The sequence below is a fragment of the Elephas maximus genome, chromosome 18, assembly GCF_024166365.1.
Source record: "Elephas maximus indicus isolate mEleMax1 chromosome 18, mEleMax1 primary haplotype, whole genome shotgun sequence".
Lineage (NCBI taxonomy): Eukaryota > Metazoa > Chordata > Mammalia > Proboscidea > Elephantidae > Elephas > Elephas maximus.
In genome coordinates, this window is record NC_064836.1 from 32,954,344 (window position 1) to 32,974,242 (window position 19,899).

Sequence of the window (19,899 nt, forward strand, 5' to 3'; positions counted from 1 at the left end):
ATAGGGCTTAAATCAAATAGAAAAAGTTTTATAACTGGAAGATACCTTAGAGATCACCTAGACTAATCTCCCCTGGTTAAAAAAATTTTTTTTTTTTTTTAGTGTGACCTTAAAATCACTTAGCTCTTTATAATTGTAACTTACATGGCAGGATCACTTATTATTTCATATTTTAAAAATTTTGTCCCATCCTACTGAAGTGTGCCTGTCCCAAGCCATGGTCTTTTCAGTTGCCTCATATGTATATGCAAAAGCTGGACGATGAAAAAGATAAACACAAGAAAACTTGATGCATTTGAACTGTGGAGTTGGTGGAGAATATTGAATATACTGTAGGCTGCCAGAAGAACAAACAAGTCAGTGTTAGAAGAAATACAACCAGAATGCTCCTTAGAAGTAAGGATGGTTAAGACTTCAGGTCACTTATTTTGGACATGTCATCACAAAAGAGCATTCCCTAGAAAAGGACATCATGGTTGGTTAAGGAGAGGGTCAGTTAAAAAAAGGGAAACCCTCCGTGAGATGGGTTGACAATAGCCACAACAATGGACTCAAACATACCAGTGATCATCAAGATAGCACAGGACTGGGCAGCATTTTAATCTGTTATACGTAAGGTCGCTGTGAGTCAGAGTCTACTCAAGGTCAACTAACGACAACAGCTGAGTGTGTCTCAGTTCATTACTGTTACTGCTTCTCAAGCCGGGGTGTCATCTGTGGCTAGGTGTTTCTTGTCACTGATTGGTCCTCAAAAAGCATGCTGTCCTTGGCCACCTATGACTGGGTACTTCTTTTTTGCTTATTCTGACACCATAAAATCTGCATTTTCCCATAAACTACTGGATACTAATGATGGCAAGAGGCAGAAATCCACATGCGTATGTGTGAAGGAAGGAAAGAGACAATTACAATCATAGTATAACAGAGCCCTGGTGGTGCACGGGTTAAGAGCTATGACTGATAACCAGAAGGTTGGCAGTTTCAATCTACCAGCTGCTCCTTGGAAATCCTTTGGGGTAGTTTCACTCTGTCCTGTAGGGTCACTGTCTTAGTTATCTAGTGCTGCTATAACAGAAATACCATAAGTGCCTGGCTTTAACAAACAGAAATTCATTTTCTCATAGTCTAGGAGGTTAGAAGTTCGAATTCAGGTGCCATCTCCAGGGGAAGGCTTTTTCTCTCTGTCAAATCTGGGGGAAGGTCCTTGTCATCAATCTTCCCCTAGTCAGGAGCTTCTCAGTGCAGAGACCTCAGGTCCAAAGGGCCCATTCCACTCCCAGTGCTTCTTTCTTGGTGGCATGAGGTCCCCCTACTTGCTTATTTCTCTCTCCTTTTATCTCTTGCAAGGCCACACCCCAGGGGAACTCCCCTTACATCAGATCAGGGCATGACCTGAGTAAGGGTGTTGTATCCTACCCTAAATCTCTTTAACATAACCTAATCTTGCCCCCCGCCACCCCATATCTGTCAGTTTGTCATACTGTGGGCGCTTGCGTGTTGCTGTGATGCTGGAAGCTTTGACACGGTGCCATGGTGTTTTCAATTGCCTCGTATGCATATGAAACCTGGCCAATGAATAAGGAAGACTGAAGAATTGATGCCTTTGAATTATGGTGTTGGGGAAGAATATTGAACATACCATGGACTGCCAAAAGAATGAACAAATCTGTCTTGGAAGAAGTACAGCCAGAATGCTCCTTAGAAGCAAGGTTGGTGGGATTATGTCTCACATACTTTGGACATATTATCAGGAGGCACCAGTCCCTGGAGAAGGACATCATGCTTGATAAAATAGAGGGTCAACAAAAAAGAGGAAGACTGTCAATAAGATGGATTGACACAATGGCTGCAACAATACGCTCGAGCATAACAACTATCATTAGGATGGCGCAGGACCAGGCACTGTTTCATTCTGTTGTACATAGGGTTGCTATGAGTTGGAACCAAGTTGACGGCATCTATTAACAACAATCTCGCCTGTTAAACACAGGCAGAGATTAGGATTTATAACACATACGAAAATTACATCAGATCACAGAATGGAGGACAACCACACAATACTGGGAATCACAACCTAGCCAAGCTGACACATATTTTTAGGGGGACACAGTTCAATCCATGACACTCTACACTTTGGCCTCCAAAAATTCATGTCTTTGCTACATGTAAAACACATTTACCCCATCATATCATCCCAAAAGTTTTAAATCAACTACATGTCAGATTCTATCCTGGGGCAAAATTCCTCTTCATCTGTGAAATATAAACTACAAGTTACCTGCTTCCAAAGTACACTAGTGAAACAGGCACAAGGTGGACACTTCCATTATGAATGGGAGAAATTGGAGGGAAAGAAGGGATAACAGGCACCAAGCAAGTCAGCAGAACACATTACATTACCTCTCAAGGCTTGAAAATAATTCTCTATTCTCTGAGACCATTTGGGCAATGGCCCTGCCCTCCATGCTTTGGGTATTGGCCACACTCTCTGGATTCTGGGTGGAGGCCCCTTGGCCCTGGGCTTCAGCTCCGCCTTCCAGGCCCACTGGAATGGCAACTCTGCTCCCTCACATTTGGGCGTCCCCATTCTTAGTCCATTTGAGTGATGACACTACCCCCATGGCCCCAGCAGGGTGTGGCAGCCTTACCCCTCAGCTTTGGACAGCAGATCTGGCCTCATCCTCCTGGCACTTGTGAGCAGCAGCCCCACCCTCCAGAACTGAGTTGGTGAAGATCTGACTCTTTGAAACCTAGGAGGCTGTGGCTCCACCCTTTAAGACTCAGCGGGCTGGCTGTGGTTCCACCCTTTGAGACCCCAGAGATTGTGACCCTACAGAGGCAGCTCTGTTTCCTGTGTGCCTTATCTCTTTAGCTTCTGCTTCCTGGTTTCTTAGTCTCTTGGCCCCTAAAGGCCTTTGGACTGGCCTGGTGTCTGCCCTGCTGGAGGAAGTGTTCCAAAGCTCTTTAGCTCTACTGAAAAGTGCTTTGAGGCACCCCACTCTGCCAGTAAACCTTGGCTGGTAGGCACTCAGCTGTCGTGCTCCATGGGTTGGCAAACCTAGCTTCACCGATAAGTGCCCAGAGATACCCGACTCCGCCAGGAAGCCTCCTATGCACAGGCAGTCAGCTATCCCACTCCATGGTCTCCAGCACAGGGTCGCGCTGGTCTCCTGGTTATGCCACTGCCAGTCCTCTGCCGTTGCTGCTTCTTTGCTGCTGCTGCTTGCCGTTTGTGCAATCTCTGGTGTTACAGCTCTCCTCACTTCCTTCTGAGTCCTTACCGAATTGTCTTTGATGTCCATAATTCCACCAACAGTCTCTTAAAGGTAATCTAGGCTTTTACTATTAGGCACTTTAAAACTCTTCCAACCTCTATCCATTCAGTTTCAAATCTGCTTCCACATTGTAGGTGTCTGTTAGAGTAGAACCCCACTCTTCTGGTATCAAATCCTTTTTATATTTATGGAGAAAATCCTTGACAAAAAATAAGCAATTTCCTATCAAGTTAGTATTATTAACATATTGTTATTGTTAGGTGCCATTGAGTTGGTTCTGACTCATAGCAATCCTGTGTACAACAGAACGAAACATTGCCTGATCCTGCGCCATCCTCACAATTGTTGCTATGTTTGAGCCCATTGTTGTAGCTACTGTGTCAATCCATCTCATTGAGGATCTTCCTCTTTTTTACTGACCTCCTACTTTACCAAGCGTGATGTCCTTCTCCAGGGACTGGTCCCTCCTAATAACATGTCCAAAGTATGTGAGACAAAGCCTTGCCATCCTCACTTCTAAGGATCATCAACAGTTTCTACATGTACAATTTAGTGACATTCATTACATTCTTTGAGTTGTGCAACTGTTCTCACCCTCCTTTTCTGAGTTGTTTCTCCCCCACTAACATAAACTCATTGCCCTCTAAGGTTCCTATCTAATTTTTTGAGTTGCTGTTGTCAATTTGATCCCATATAGATCAATCTTAAAAGAGTATAATACTCTGGGCAGACATTCTTTACTAGTTAAGCTATTGTTTGCTTTTAAGAAGATTTCAAGGGATATTTTTTGTTTAATGTTTAAAGATTATCTCAGGGTAATAGTTTTGGGGGTTCATCCAGTCACCAAGGTTTCAGAAAGTCTGGAGTCCAGGAGAATTTAAAATTCTGTTTTGCATATTCCCCCTTCTGATCAGGATTCTTTTATGGAATCTTTGATCAAAATATTCAGTAATGGTAGCCAGGCACCATACAGTTCTGGTCTCATGGCAAAGGAGGTGGCTATTCACGGAGGTGATCTACAGATTCAGTGTAATTCTAATAAAAATTCCAATAGGTTTCTTTACAGAAATGGAAAAACCTATCCTTAACTTTATAAGGGATGTTAAGAAGCACCGAATATCTAAAGCAATGTTGAAAGAGAAGAACAAAGTAGGAGGACTCACACTTCCTGATTTTAAAACATATTATACAGCTACAGTAATCAAAACAGCCTGGTACTGGTATAACAATAGACACAGACCAATAGAATATAATTGAGAGTCCAGAAATAAACCCACACATCTATGGTCAAATTTTTTTTTGACAACACTGCCAAGTCTGTTTGATGGAGAAAGAAAAGTCTCTTCAATAAATGCTGTTGGGAAATTGGATTTCCACATGCAGAAAAATGAAACAGGATCCATGTCCCACCCCATACACAAAAATGAATTCAAAATGGATTAAGGACCTAGATGTGAAAAATAAAACCATGAAATTCTTGGAGGAAAACACATGGGCGACACTGTCAGACCCACTCGTAACAATGGATTATCTAACATAATAATAAAAGCACAAACAGCAAAAAACTAAATAAATAAATGAAACCTCATAAAAATTTGAAAAGTTTTGTTCCTCCAAAGACTTTACCAAAAAGGTGAAAAGACAAGCTACGGACTTGGAGAATATCTTCGGAAAGCATGTATCCAATAAGAATTTAATAACCAAAAAATATTTAAAACTTTGACAACAGAAAGACAAATAACCCAATCATAAAGTGGACAAAGGACTTGAATAGACATTTCACCAAAGAGTACATTTAACTGGCCACCAAACCCATGAAAATGTGCTTAACATCATTAGCCATCAGAGAGCTGCAAATCAAAAGTACAATGAGATACCATTTCACTCCCACAAGGATGGCTAAGATTAAAAAAAAAAAAAATACAGCTGCTGGTGAGAATGTGGGAAAATTGGAATCCTTATCCATTGCTAGTAGGTATTCAAAAACATACAGCCACTGTGGAAAACAGTGTGGTGGTTCCTCAAAAACTAAAAATAGAACTACCATATGACCCAGCAATTCCTCTCCTGAGTATAGACTGAGAAGTCCTGAAAGCAGAGACTCCAACAGATACTTGTGCACCACTGTTTGTTGTACAATAGCTGAAAGGTGGAGACGACCTAAATGCCGTCAACGGATGAAGGGAAAAACAAAATGTGGTACATACATGCGATGGAGTACTACTCAGTCATAAAGAGAAATGAAGTCTTGATACATGCTACAACAAGAATGGAGCCTGAAGACATTATGGTAAGTGAAATAAGTCAGTTATAACAGGACAAATATTGTATGACCTCACAGGAAAAGACAAGAACAGACAAATGCATAGAGACCAAGGTTTATTAGTGGTTACCAGGGGTAGGAGGGAGGGGGAGAGGGAGATTAAAGGTGATGGAAAAATCGCATTGATTAGGGGTAGGATTGCACAGCTCATTATTGTAATTGCGTCAATAAGTTGTACAACTGTAAAAACGGAATTGGCAAAAGTTGTGTGATAGATATATTTACAGCAATGATTAAAAAAAAAAAAAAAGGAGCTTCTGAGGCCACTTATGTACAGCGTGACCTGTGTATGTGCTGGTGTTCATTACATGAAATTGCATTGGCTTATTAGATTGTTGTTGTTGTTAGGTGCCGTTGAGTCCATTCTGACTCATAGTGACCCTATGTACAACAGAGCAAAACACTGCCTGATCCGGTGCCATCCTCACAGTCGTTGTTATGCCTGAGCCATTGTTGCAGCTACTGTGTCAGTTCAACTTGTTGAGGGTCTTCCTCTTTTTCACTGACCCTCTACTTTATGAAGCATGATGTCCTTCTCCAGGGATTCATCCCTCCTGATAACATGTCCAAAGTATGGGAGGTGAAGTCTCACCATCCTTGCTGCTAAGGAGCATTCTGGCTGTGCTGCTTCTACTAGACAGATTTGTTGGTTCTCTGGCAGTCCATGGTATAGTCAATATTCTTCACTAACACCATAATTCAAAGGCATCAGTTCTTCGGTGTTCCTTATTGGGCAGTGGCCTCCTTTTTAATTTTTTAATTCATCTGTTGAAAGCTGACAGGTGCTGGAATAGCTTCAATCAAAAGATCACACTCGAAGAATTCTCAGGTAAGTAGATATCATTGACCTGTCAGAGTAAAAGCCAGATATATGAGGATAAATAAGAATTCAGAGAGTGGATTAACCATGTGGAGCCCTAGTAGCACAGTGGTTAAGAGCTTGGTTGCCAGCCAAAAGGTCAGCAGTTCAGATCCACCAGCCACTCCTTGGAAACCCTATGGGGCAGTTCTACTCTGTCCAGTAGGGTCACTATGAGTCAGAACTGAAAACAGGTTTTTGGTTTGGTACCCCTTTTGGAAATAATACTTGAGACAGTACTTAGCTGAACAATATGTGAACCACAGCAGAAATCCTCAGATGGAGAAAATAATGAGGTAAGGAAATGGTGGTTTGTAGCAATAAATGTTCTTCCTTTCTGCCTTCTTGCCTCCCTTCTTCACCCTACCTCCTTTCCTCCTTTCCTCCTCCTCCTTCCCTCCCTCTCTCCCTCCTTCCTTTTTTCCTTCTTACTTGTTTTCATCTATACACCTACCTGAATAAAAACATAATATTTTAAAATGCACTCAGTAGTGCTGTGCAAGCTGTCTACAAACAGGACAGATATGCTGTAAGGAAATGACTGCTATGTACTACACAAGCTCAGAAAAACTTAGGAGTTTTTGATCTTGGGTAGCAGCGGGAAGTAGAAGCACTTTGAGGCTCTCATTGCAGGTAGGAGGTGAAAGGGGAGATAAGAGCGGGGAAGAAAAGATTTTCTACAGGCCTCATCTTACTGGGGTTGGGGAAGAAGTAGAGAGGGGGTGGACAACCTGGTGGGTGGGGGAAAGACTGTGGACGTAGTTTGAGAAAGACATTAGGCTGGGGTACAACTAAAACATAGCTGTTTGCTGTTGACAAAAAAAGAAATAAAAGCTCATTTAAGCCATGTTAATGGTTAGAATGAAAGATTGAACAAAGATAGGAGGCAGATGCAAATAACAATTAAAATAAGACAAAACAAAACAAAAACCAGGAGTGTGTGTTGGGATTTTGTGGCTGTTTTGTGATCCCACCATGTGAAGATAAGACCAATGATAGCAAGTCTTTATGTAGGATTATAGGCTGAGTTAAGTCAGCATGACCTATAAAACAAGTGACCTGTTACTGTCTAAAAGTCACAACCCACCACAAGACCTGACACAGTATGGACAGTGTTTGCATAAACGTCTGACCACTGAAGAACCCTGCTTTTAGAGCAAATATAGCTTCGTGACATAAATGAGTTCTTGTTAAACAGTTTAAAGACTTACATGGAGGGTGACTTATAGAATGGAGGGTAGTCATAGAATCTGCTTTCCAAAAGGAGGACATTCTTTGGCCATTCTTTTTTTTTTTTTTTTTTGGCCTTTTCTTGTCTTTTTATATAAGTGAGGTCATACAGTATTTGTCCTTTTGTGATTGGCTTATTTTGCTCAGCATAATGTCATCAAGCTCCATCCATGTATCACGTGTCAAGACTTCATTGCTCCTACTGGCTGAGTAGCATTCTGTTGTATGTATATACCACATTTTGTTTATCTGTTCATCTGTTGATGGGCATTTAGCTTGTTACCACCTTTTGGCTATTGTGAATAGTGCTGCAATGAACATTGGTCTCAATGAACAAGTCTCTTTTTGAGTTTCCGCTTTCAAGTCTTTTGGGTATACACCTAGAAGTAGAATTACTGGGCTGGCCAATTCTTAATCAGACCCAGAATGATATATTTTCTGACATGAGTGAGATTAGTTTCATGCAACAAATGGCAATATTAATAAACCAAACCAAACCAAACCCATTGCCGTCAAGTCAGTTCTGACTCATAACGACCTTGTAGGATAGAGTAGAACTGCCCCATAGAGATTCCAGGGAGTAGCTTGTGGATTTGCACTGCTGACCTTTTGGTTAGCAACCAAACGCTTAACTGCTGTCCCACCAGGGCTCCAAATGCACTGAAGAGGTACATTTATAAATCTGTTTGCACCAAGCTTCATAGCTGCTAATGACACGCAGCAAAATTTTTGGAAATGGAAGCAAAATACTTTAAAAAATAAAATATTCTTCATCCAGAATTGGACTGATCTGTTGGGGGAAAAAGAGGACATACAGAAAAGAATTATACCCACCCACTGCCATTGAGTCAGTTCCCACTCATAGTGACCTTATAGGACAGAGTAGGACTGCCCCATAGGGTTGCCAAGCCTGTAATCTTAATGGAAGCAAACTACCACAGCTTTCTCCCACAGAGTGGCCAGTGGGTTCAAACTGCCGACCTTTTGGTTAGCAGCCAAGCATTTAACCACTGTGCCACCAGGGCTCCTTATATGTTCATGGAATATTTTATAAAATGGGTCTTGTACTCGGTGTCAGAAAATCTCAAGGGTTTTATTAAGTACAAAGTTTGTAGCTCAAATCCAAAAAAATTAAAGAAAAATGATAAAAAGTTGGCCTTAAAATTTAAGGTCCTTTGAAATTAGTGGTGGCTGTAGGTGGTATAGATGGTTAAGTGCTTGGGTACTAACTAGAAAATTGGCAGTTTGAATCCATCCAGAGGCACCTTGGAAGAAAGGCCTGGCGACCCACTTCCAAAAGATTGCAGCCATTGAAAATCCTATGGAGTGCAGTTCTACTGTGAAACATATGGGGTTGCCATGAGTCAGAATTGTCTTGATGGCAACTGATTTTTTTTTTTTAATTAATAGGTGTACTAGTAGATAACCCTTGTATCAAAGAAAAAAAAATAAAAAGAAAATTGCAAATGATATTGAAAACAGTGAAAAAGAAGATACTTCACGTGTAAATCTATGGCAGCCATCAAAACTCAGATGAAAATTTTTAGCTTTTAATATCATTATTAAAGAAGAAAACCAAATAGATGGAATAATGACTCATCTTAAAAATTAGAAAAGGAAAGGCAAAATAACCCCAAAAAGACTAGCTATAAAGAATGTAATCTGAAACTGGTAAATTAAATCCAACAAAAACTAGGAGAAAGGATAAGCAAATCCAAAAGTCATTTTTTTTTTAAATTTTTGATGTGCTTTAAGTGAAAGTTTACAAATCAAGTCAGTCTCTCACACAAAAACTTATATACACCTTGCTACATACTCCCAATTGCTCTCCCCTTAATGAGACAGCCCACTCCCTCCCTCCACTCTCTCTTTTCATGTCCATTTCACCAGCTTCTAACCCCCTTCACCCTCTCATCTCCCCTCCAGGCAGGAGATGCCAACATAGTCTCAAGTGTCCACCTGATCCAAGGAACTCACTCCTCACCAGTATCCCTCTCCAACCCATTGTCCAGTCCAATCCATGTCTGAAGAGTTAGCTTTGGGAATGGTTCCTGTCCTGGGCCAACAGAAGGTCTGGGGGCCATGACCACCAGGGTCCTTCTAGTCTCAGTCAGATCGTTAAGCCTGGTCTTTATATGAGAATTTGGGGTCTGCATCCCACTGCTGTCCTGCTCCCTCAGGGGTTCTCTGTTGTGTTCTGTCAGGGCAGTCATCGGTTGTAGCCGGGCACCATCTAGTTCTTCTGGTCTCAGGATGACCAAAAGTCATTTTTTAATATCCATAAGCTAGATGACCACCTTACAGCACTGATCATGGAAAACCCTAAGAGAAAGAGCAAAGAGTAAGAAAAGAAACACAATCACAGACAGAGAAGAGTTTAAAATAATGAGATGAAATACATGCAATTCTATAATAAATTGGAACACCTAGAAAAGAATGATTTCCTAACAAAAGTTACCAAAACTGAACTAAGAGTAGATTAAATCACAGATGTAAAGGAGAGGTGATTATAAATTTAAGATTGAGAAAGGCAGTAAAAAACAAACAAACCTGTTGCCGTCGAGTTGATTCCGAATCATGACAACCCCATATTAAACTCAAACCAAACCCATTGGTTGATTCTGACTCAGAGCAACCCTATAGGATAGAGTAGAACTGCTCCGTATGGTTTCCAAGGAGCAGCTGGTGGATTTGAACTGCCAACATCTTGTTTAGCAGCTAAGCTCTTAATCACTGTGCCACAAGGGCTCCAACCCCGTGAATTCGCGACTGAATTTCAGCTATCCTTTACCAGTACCAGTTGCTGTCTAGTCGATTCTGACTTACGGCGACCCCATGTGTGTCAAGAGTAGGACTGTGCTGTATAGGGTTTTCAGTGGCCAATTTATCAGAAGTAGATCACGGGGTCTTCCTTCCTAGCCTGTTTTAGTCTGGAAGCTCTGCTGAAACCTTGTTATATCTAATAAAATCACAAATTTTTTTTAAGTAAAATAGAATATAATGTTATAGTTAGTTAGTTCCCATGGAGTTGATTCCAACTCATGGCAATACCTTAAGGAAGTAGAGAGCCATTCAGGAAATGCTTAAAATGTTTATTAAACACTAAAACTGTATTAATTAAATTAGTTACTAGCTAGAGATGGAGTCTCTGGGTGGAGCAAACAGTTAAGCACTCAGCTACTAACCAAAAGGTTGATGGTTCGAATCCACCCAGAGGCACCTCAGAAGAAAGGCCTGACTCCACTTCCAAAGGAGCACAATCATTGAAAACCTTGTGGAGTGAAGTTCTACTCTGAAATACATGGGGTTGCCATAAATCAAAATTGACTGGATAGCAACTGGTTTTCTTTGATTAGATAGGGATACCCATTGTGCCAGTTGTGATTTAACATTGTCTTGGAGGTGCCAGTGAATGCAGTAAGGGAAGAAAATACGATAACTGATATCAACTTTGGAAAAAGATAAAATTATCTCTTTTCTGACGATATTATTGCATACGTAGAAAATCCAAGATATTCTAGCTATCACTAGATTTATAAAGAAGAATTTGGTAAGGGGATGGATACAAGATAAATGTATAAAAATCAGTAGTTTTTCTTTGCTTCAATAAAATCCTTAGAAATAAAAATGGGAAAATTTTTCTATTTGCGATCACTGAAAAAATATGAAATACTTAGGAATAACTTGAATAAGAAAGGCAAGGAACATATATAAGTAAAATGATAAAATTTTGCTGAAAGAAATTGAATAGGATTTGGACAAATGGAAAGACATACCATGTTTGATAGGAGTATTTAATATCACAAACATTAAGTATATAAACCTAATGGAGGTATAAACTTAATGCCCTAAAATGAAAATTGCCACTTTTTGTGGGAGGTAATTGGTCAAAGAAAGTTAAAGTTCATGGGGAAGAATAAATGCCCTTGCATAGCTAAAAAATATATACAAAAGGAGAATACCGAGGGGTTTTGCTGTACCAGAAGGGGCGGATTATCCATTAAGAAAATTACACATGGGCTTACTTATGCTTATCTACTAATCTGCAGTGCACAATTTCACCTGTTTTTCACAACATCTTTGGTGAAACCCATGTAAAATTGTACACTACAGGTTAGTAGGTAAATGCGATTAAGCCTGTGTGTACCATGCTTACTGGTTAATCCATCCCTGTGTACCAGATATTGTAAATAAAACTACTATGTCTAATTCACTGTGGTGTTGGTAAAGGAACTGTCAGAAGAGAGAATTCATAAATTGAGTCCAGTGTATATGATAGTCTAATATCTTTCCAAGGTGGTAGTTCATTTTAGTGGAAAACAAATCAATTATTTAATAAATAATGCTTGTACAATTGATTATCCATCTGAAAGAAAAGAGAAGTGGATCCTTATGCCATTCTCCATGTAAATTCCAGATGGCTGAAAAGCTTGCACGATCAAAACAAAATTGAAAAAGCCTTGCAAGAAGAACTAGAAAACTACACAATTAAAATCAATATACTGAGACCATCTTTTCCAAGACTAGAAATTCAGAAGCCGTGACAGAAAGACACACATATTTGAATTTATAAAAGCTAAGAAGAACTTTAATATGACAAAAGATACCATAAACAGGTCAAAAGACAAACATCAATCTGGAACAAAATGTAACTAATTTGTACTAATATCTAGAAATATGATAAAATGGATCCAAATGGCCATCTAGTGACAACGAGAATGTAAGTAGAATATCTTGAATTTTCTAGGTATACAATAATATCATCAGCAAAAAGAGATAATTTTATCTTTTTTCCAACAAACCAATTGAAAAATAAAAAAAAAAGAATAGTGGATCCAAATGGCCAAAAATATATGAAAAAATTATCAAATTCACAATTAGTAAGGAAAATGCAAATTAAAGTAAAAAAAATGCCATTTTATAGCAATTAGAATGACAATAATTGAAAAGAGCTATAGTACCTATTGCTGGTGATTATTTAGGGAAAGGCTTACTCTCATGGCTAGTAGAAATATGAGGTGTTATAGATTTTGGGAAAACCATCTGCCAACAGCTATTAAATTAAAAAATATGTATGTACCTTTTGGCCCAGCCATTTCAGTCCCTGGACCCTATCCCACAGAAAGAAAGTCATTAGTATGGAAGGCCATGCGTTTGGAGTGGCAAAAATCTCATAAAAATAACAAATTGTTGCTATTGACTTATAGTGATTTCCACAAAGTATTTTTGAGTGAGAAGAGCAAGACATAGAAATTGTAAGATCCCTTTTTTTCTAAAATAAAAAAATCACACTCATATATGTAGACATATATATTTCTAAAATAAAAAATCACACTCATATATGTAGACATATATATTTCTACATAGGATTCCATGAACAGAGGGAAAAATATGAAGGGTTAGGCTAGCGTGAGGAATGGAGAGAAAGGAGGTGGGTAGCTAAAGAAAACTCCTTTCTCTACTTACAAAGGATGAATATAGCCACCGTTGAGGATATTCAAATTCTTATGGTATTGACTGTGAATAAAATTCCCAGTGAGGAACTCAAACAGTTAAAAGCTGTCAGACCGACCATGGTTGATACAGATATTCTGATATTTGTATACGTATGTGTGTGTGTGTATACCAAAAAACCCAAACCAGTTGTTGAGTTGATTTCAACTCATGGTGACCCCATATGTTGCAGAGCAGACCAGCAGGCCATAGGGTTTCCGAGGCTGTGACCTTTGGAAGCAGATGGTCAGGTCTTTCTTCTGAGGTGCCTCTGGGTGAGTTTGAACCTTCAACTTTTAAGTTAGGAGCTGAGCGCTTAACTGTTTTGCACCACCTAGGGACTCCTGTATATATATGTATATATATATAATTTATTGGTCATGTTTATTAAGTCTCATCTTTTTAGAAATAGGTGTTATATAATAAATAAATAAAAGTATTTTTAAAACTTTAAGAAATAGTCACACTTATAATACCTTTTTTTATAATACCTTATGGAGCCTTGGTGGTGCAGTGGTTAGGTGTCATTTGGCTGATAAATGAAAAGTTGGCAATTCGAATCCAACAGCTGCTCCTTGAAAACCCTATAGGGCAGTTCTACTCTGTCCTATAGGATCACTATGAGTCATAATTGACTCGATGTCAGCGGATTTGGTTCTTTGCTTTTATAATAACTTGTACATGTGAATATACGTTTTATGTTTAAGCATTAAAAATTTTGTATACCCTTAAAAACATTGTTTCACATTATATTGCTCCCCTAGTCCCAAATGATATTTTTTTTGTGTGTGCCGCAGGAGGCTCTTCACAGAAATTGGCAAAGGATAATGGCATGTAAAACAAAGTTCATTTCTCATTTCCCAACCACGAATATTAATATCCACAACATAAGTATCAAATACATTCTCCTGAGCTTGCATTCACAGAACTGGCACTTATTTGCAGATAGATTTCATGCTATAACCAAGGAGTCCTTTAACCTGCAAGGAGACTCTGAGCCTCTAAAAGAACAAAGTTTTCTTTTCCTAACCCCTACCCTTCTTCCCAGAAATGATTGGCTAAGGCCCTCTTTGAAGCTCATTATTAGTAGTCTTTCTCTTTTGGAAGAACATCCTTAAATTATAATTGTACAAATGCTACCTTTTTAGAATTCCCAGATAAGGGCTGTGCATGTTTTGTGTTTACGAAGTACATGTTGAAACTAGTATATCAGAATACTACTAACCATAAGTAAGAGAAGACTTAGCAAATAGTGAATTAAACAAAATGGACATTAATTTTTACTACTTAAAAGAATATTGACTATACTATGGACTGTCAGAGGAGTGAACAAATCTGTCTCGGAGGAAGTGTAGCCAGAATGTTCCTTAGAAGTGAGGATGGCTTACTTTGGACATATTATCAGGAGAGACCAATCCCTGGAGGAGGGCATCATGCTTGGTAAAGTAGAGGATCAGCAAAAAAGAGGAAGACCTTCAGTGAGATGGATTACATGGTCACTGCAACAATGGGCTCAAATAAAGCAACTATTGTGAGGAGGTGCAGGATGGGGCAATGTTTCATTCTGTGTGCATACGTAGGGTTGCTGTGAGTCAAAGCCAACTTAACAGCACCTAAAAACAACATCCCCCCATGTGTCTGTCAGTTTTGTTGTACCGCGGGGGCTTATGTATTACGGTGATGCTGGAAGTTATGCCACCGATATTCAGATACCAGCAGGGTCACTCATGGTGGACAGGTTTCAGCTGAACATCCAGACTAAAACAGATGAGGAAGAAGGACCCAGCAGTCTACTTCTGAAAAGAATTACCCAGTGGAAACCTTATGAATAGCAGTGGAACGCTATCTGATATAGTGCTGAAAGATAAGCCCCTCAGGTTGGAAGGCACTCAAAGGATGACTGGGGAAGAGATGCCTCCTCAAAGTAGAGTTGGCCTTAATAACTTAGAGTCAAGCTTTCAGTTGCTGATGTGGCATGACTCAAAATGAAAAGAAACAGCTGCAAACATCCATTAATAATCAGAACCTGTAATGTTTGAAGTATGAATCTAGAAAAAATTAGAAATCATCAAAAATGAAATGGAACACACAAACATCGATATCCTAGGCATTAGTGAGCTGAAATGGACTGGTGTTGGTTGTTTTGAATTGGATAATCATATGGTCTACTATGCCAGGAATGACAACTTGAAGGAGAATGGTGTTGCATTCATTGTCAAAAAGAACATTTCAAGATCTGTCCTGGACTACAATGCCATGAGTGACAGGGTAATAACCACATGGCTACAGGGAAGACCAGTTAATACGACTATTATTCAAATTTATGCACCAACCACTAAGGCCAAAGATGAAGAAATTGAAGATTTTTACCAAATTCTGCAGTCTGAAATTGATTGAACATGCAACCAGGGTACAGTGATAATTACTGGTGATTGGAATGCAAAAGTTGAAAACAAGAAAGAAGGATCGGTAGTTGGAAAATATGGCCTTGGTGATAGAAATGATGCTAGAGATTGTATGATTGAGTTTTGCAAGTCCAACAACTTCTTCATTGCAAATAACTTTTTTTTTTCACCAACATAAATGGTGACTATACACGTGGACCTCAACAGAGGGAATACACAGGAATCAAATCGGCTACATCTGTGGAAAGAGAAGATGGAAAAACTCAGTATCATCAGTCAGAACAAGGCCAGGGGCGGACTGTGGATCAGACCATCAATTACTCATCTGGAAGTTCAAGTTGAAACTGAAGAAAATTAGAACAAGTTGATGAGAGCCAAAGCACGACCTTGAGTATATCCCATCTGAATTTAGAGAAGCTTTCAAGAATAGATTTGACGCATTGAACACTGATGACTGAAGACCAGATGAGTTGTGGAATGACATCGAGGACATTATACATGAAGAAAGCAAGAGGTCATTAAAAAAACAGGAGAGGAAGGAAAGACCAAAATGGATGTCAGAAGAGACTCTGAAACTTGCTCTTGAACATCGAGTAGCTAAAACCAAAGGAAAAAAATGATGAAGTAAAGGAGCTGAACAGAAGAATTCAAAGGGCAGTTTCAAAAGACAAAGTAAAGTATTATGATGACATGTGCAAAGACCTGGAGATGGAAAACCAAAGAAGAATACGTTCAGCATTTCTCAAGCTGAAAGAACTGAGGAAAAATTCAAGCCTCAAGTTGCAATACTGAAGAATCCTACGGGGAAAATATTCAACGATGGAGGAAGCATCAAAAGAAGATGGAAGGAATACACAGAGTCACTATACCAAAAAGAATTGGTTGATGATCAACCATTTCAGGAGGTAACATATAATCAGGAACCAATGGTAATGAAGGACGAAGTCCAAGCTGCACTTGAAGGCATTGGCTAAAAACAAGGCTCCAGGAATTGACGGAATACCAGTTGAGATGTTTCAACAATCAGATGCAGCACTGGAAGTGCTTACTTGTCTATGCCAAGAAATTTGGAAGACAGCCACCTGGCCAACTGACTGGAAGAGATCCATATTTATGTCTACTCCCAAGAAAGGTGATCCAGCCGAATGCGGAAATTGTTGAATAATGTCGTTTTCATGGATTGAATTGTGTCCCCCCAAAAATGTGTGTATCAACTCCTTTAGGCCATGTGTGGTTGTTGTCCATAATGTGATTTTAATTTTATGTTAAGAGGATTAGGGTGGGATTATAACACCGCTCTTACTCAGGTCACCTTCCTGATATGGTATGGCCTGCACCACCTTTTATCAAGAGATGAAAGGGAAGCAAGCGAAGAGTTAGGGACCTCATACCATCAAGAAAGAAGCACCGGGAGCAGAGCACGTCTTTTAGACCAGTGGTTCCTGCTCAGAGAAGCTCCTAGTCCAGAATGATGATAAAGACCTTCCTCCAGAGCTGAGAGAGAGAGAAGCCTTCTCCTGGAGCTCAAACACTGCATTTGGACTTTTAGCCTACTTTACTGTGAGAAAACTTCTCTTTGTTAAAAGCATCCACTTGTGGTATTTCTGTTATGGAAGCACTAGATGACTAAGACAATCATTAATATCACATGCAAGCAAAATTTTGTTGACGATCATTCAAAAGTGGCTGCAGCAGTATATTGAGAGGGAACTGCCAGAAATTCAAGCCAGATTTAGAAGAGGACGTGGAACTAGGGATGTCATCGCTGATGTCAGATGGATCCTGGCTGAAAGCAGAGAATATCAGAAAGATGGTTACCTGTGTTTTATTGAGTATCCTAAGGCATTTGACTGGTGTGGATCATAACAAATTATGGATTACATTGTGGAGAATGGGAATTCCGGAACACTTAATTGTGCTCATGGGGAGTCTGTACATGGATCAAGTGGGAGTCCTTGGAACAGAACAAGGGGCTATTGAGAGGTTTAAAGTCAGGAAAGGTGTGCATCAGGGTTGTATCCTTTTACCATTTCTATTCAGTCTGTATGCTGAGCAAATAATTAGAGAAGCTGGACTATATGAAGAAGAACAGGGCGTCAGGATTGGAGGAAGACTCATTAACAACCTGTGTTACGCAGATGACAAAACCTTTCTTGCTGAAAGTGAAGAGGACTTAAAGCAGTTACTGATGAAGATCAAAGACCACAGCTTTCAGTATGTACACCTCAACATAAAGAAAACAAAGACCCTCACACCTGGACCAATAAGCAATATCATGATGAATGGAGAAAAGATTGAAGTTGTCAAGGATTTCATTTTACTTGGATCCACAATCAACAGCCATGGAAGCAGCAGTCAGGAAATCAAAAGATGCATTGCATTGGGCAAATCTGCTACAAAAGACCTCTTGAAAGTGTTGAAAAGCAAAGATATCACCTTGAGGACTAAGGTACGCCTGACCCAAGCCATGGTGTTTTCAATCACCTCATATGCATGCGAAAGACCAAAGAATTGATGCCTTTGAATTGTGGTGTTGGCAAATTGAATATATCATGGACTTCCAAAAGAATGAACAAATCTGTCTTGGAAGAAGTACAACCAGAATGCTTCTTAGAAGCAAGGATGGCAAGACTATGTCTCACATACTTTGGGCATGTTATCAGGAAGGATCAGTCACTGAAGAGGGACATCAAGCTTGGTAATGTAGAGGGTCAGTGAAAAAGAGGAAGACCCTCAATGAGATGGATTGACACATTGGCTGCTACAATGGGCACAAGCATAGCAACAATTGTGGGGTCAGTCATGTAGGCTCATAATACCTGCATGACTGACCTCGGTCAGCGAAGGTCCAGATCCCCAGAAAGTGAGCAGGTGTTTACCATAAAGTACATTGTTTGCACAAACTATCTAGAGAAACTGGTACAGTGTGGTTCAAGGCCCTGAATGTGCAAAACACTCTTAGCTTTTGAACGTTCCAAGAGCTTAGTTCCCAGGAGCTGGCCACGGGCCATGAATGAAAACAGGCCTTTCTTGGGAATGTGCACGGTTTGAGCAACTCAGGCTTGCTGAGTTAACTCTATCCTGAGTTGTTGTTGTTAGGTGCTGTCGAGTCAATTCTGACTCATTGTGACCCTACATACAACAGAATGTCCTGTGCCATCCTCACAATCATAGCTATGTTTGAGCCCATTGTTGCAGCCACTGTGTCAATCCATCTCATTGAGGGTTTTCCTCTTTTTCACTGACCCTCTGCTTTACCAAGTACGATGTCCTTCTCCAGGGACTAGTCCCTCCTGATAACATGTCCAAGGTACGTGAGACAAAGTCTTGCTGTCCTTCCTTCTAATGAGCATTCTGGCTGTACTTCTTCCACGACAGATTTGTTCATTATGGCAGTCAATGGTGTATTCAATATTCTTCACCAACGCTGCAATTCAAAGGCATCAGTTCTTCTCTGGTCTTCCTACTTCATCATCCAGCTTTTGCATGCAGCTTTTACTATACCCGTTTTACAGAAGGAGAAGCAGAGGCAGAAACGAAGTTTAGTGATCTATCTCAAATCACATAGCAAGACAGTGATAGAGTCAGAATACAAACCTTTCTTTCCATTTCAAAGCCTGAGCTTGTAACTTCCCTGAAACCGTGTCTTTACAAAGATATATAGCTCAATGTGCACGGTGCGTGGACAGTAGTGCAATCTGAAATGTTCTGCTTTGTACTTCAGGGCATTTAGTGAGAGGAGAAATATTTTCCTGGGGTTTGAGACTTGTGTTCCCAATTTATAATCTTTCAAGAATAATTCTACGAGGCAATTCCTTAGTATCCATGTAACTAGGATTGTCATAACACTTTTAATGCAGAAACAGGAAGCAAATAAACAAGACAAGCTCCCCCCCCCCATGCCTGTCACTGTGACAAATACACTGGTAGAAAGTGAGCATGTTTTTATAAATACGGTTACAATAAAATGGGAACAAATGTGTGTCTCATCTACCTCTTTGAATGTTTAGGACATAGGGCAGGGGGAGAGTTTACAAAAGAATAGAAATAGTTGAAATTCCCTTTTGCACACTATTTTGAAAACAGCGTGGAAAAGTGTGTTCAAATCTATGACCCTGAACCAGATTAAAAAGTTTTTAATATTTTTCCCACAGAGTTTGGGAAAGATGAAAGCTGCAGTTTGCAGACCACTTTAGCATGAGCCACTTAATTATTTTCATGCTTTAGGTGAAGGTTTACAGAGAAAATTAGTTCCTCATTAAGCAATTAATACACATATTGTTTTGGGACATTGGTTACCAACTCCAGGACATG

At 39.8% G+C, this 19,899-nt stretch overlaps 1 long non-coding RNA gene across 1 annotated transcript in view; it reads left to right on the forward strand.

Annotated features, from left to right (window-relative positions):
* Positions 1-5,797: 5,797 nt before the first annotated feature.
* LOC126061288 (uncharacterized) overlaps positions 5,798-19,899 on the forward strand; it is a 103,476-nt gene continuing 89,374 nt past the window's right edge. The window contains exons 1-2 of the long non-coding RNA XR_007513744.1: positions 5,798-6,427; positions 13,374-13,455. This is a non-coding gene — a long non-coding RNA (uncharacterized LOC126061288). The remainder of the gene's footprint in view (positions 6,428-13,373; positions 13,456-19,899) is intronic.